Source organism: Oryza brachyantha, chromosome 5 (genome assembly GCF_000231095.2).
Source record: "Oryza brachyantha chromosome 5, ObraRS2, whole genome shotgun sequence".
Classification (NCBI taxonomy): Eukaryota; Viridiplantae; Streptophyta; class Magnoliopsida; order Poales; family Poaceae; genus Oryza; species Oryza brachyantha.
The window spans coordinates 18,253,100-18,254,829 of NC_023167.2; positions in this window are offsets into that span (position 1 = coordinate 18,253,100).

Consider the following 1,730-nt stretch of genomic DNA (forward strand, 5'->3'; position numbering starts at 1 on the left):
TTCACCCACCTTATCTTTTACAAGTAAGGCCGCATTCGGCTAGAGCGATAAGTTTTATCTTTCTCGTTATATATATATATTTCTTAAACTACTAAACAATGTATATTTTGTAAAAAAATTTATAGAAAAATTGTTTTAAAAAATCTTATTAATATATTTTATATTTTTAATAATTAATTAATCATGCACTAATCTATTACTATATTTTCTGCGCCGGGGTATACGCCGGGGTAAGTTAACTTATATCCCATGCCGAACGCGGCCTTAGTATTATTGATTAGATGTTTCATAGAAAAAAGCCAAATATATTTATAAATAAAAATACTTTATGAATAATTTTTTATATAAATATTCTTAGGGATCTAAAATCTAGGGCAAGAAAATAAATTTTGGTGAAAAAACTCTAAAATCAACTTTTTGACTTATAAACATAAGCATAAACTAAAAGATAGGGATGATGCATATAATCCAATTTAAATTTTAAGTTTTAATTTGGAGTTGATTTTTAGGTTTTTTAATAGCTTATTGTATAACTTTGACCATATGAACACACGTATAAAGTTCTATTCGTAAATATTTTTTATTTATAAATATACCGTTTAATTCATTTTTTAAAAAAAACCCAAAAGATAACCCCTCTCAAAGGCCCTTTGTTATTATCAGCGTGACTCGTTTGATGGATAATAGTTGCGTACTTACATCATCAATATTTGGAACAAAGAGAAACAACCCTGCCATCTCTCCGTTGTAAATAAATCTAGCACGCCAACGGATCTTCTGTGATAAATAATTGAAGACAGAAGTATAGCTCATTAGTTTGACAGTATCGGAATTCAGAAATGACTCTTCCAATTTGCAGGTGAGTGATTTTTCGTCAGCTGTTATAGGCAGGGGCCGAGGGATCGAGGTCCATAGGCCCAACTCCACATGGATGAACAGTACACGTGGTATTGTAGCATCAGAGATAGGATAGGATAGGATTAAGAGATAAAGTTAGATTAGATCAAGTTAGTTACTTAGGGATTAAGTCTCATCATCTATATAAGGATGGATTGTATCGTCATTCTTAGAAAAACAATGAATTAGAGTTAGTCTCCCCTAATCTAAGCCTCTCTCGTCTCTAGCAGCCGTCACCGCCCGACTATCCTCCCGACGGTGTTTACCCCCGATGAATCCTAACCCATAACATCAGCTCAAACAGCCAGCTTAAACAAACATCCAGTAGTTGTCGATGAGGCTGAAACTCGACGAAGACAATTGGACCTGTCCGATAAGAAAAGTGTGCATGTTAAATACAAACAGTTATATGCTTATAGTCGGTTCTTGGGATTGCTTGCATGGACACTGCACTTGTCTATTGGATTGAACTGATCAATTTATTGTTGCTTGATGCAAGTAGAAAAGGAAGTTGGGGGCAAAGTCATTGCATTGTTTAGTCCTTGCATTGTTGACTTCTGCTTTCTGTTGCATCCTAAGTGCTTCCTGTTTCATGACGGATTATGTCTTCTGCAATTGTTCCATACAATGACAGTGTTCGATGGGGGATCAAATGGAATCTTGCTGCTGCACTTTTGACACTTTCCCCAAGTTCAATATTTAGAATATACATGTCTTAGTTCAATATTTTTGAAGCTAAAAGTTAATATTTCGGCTTTTCAATGTAACTGGATGACAGTGCGTAAACAACAAATTCATTCATTTTGAAAATTATTTCAAAAAAAATATTATAT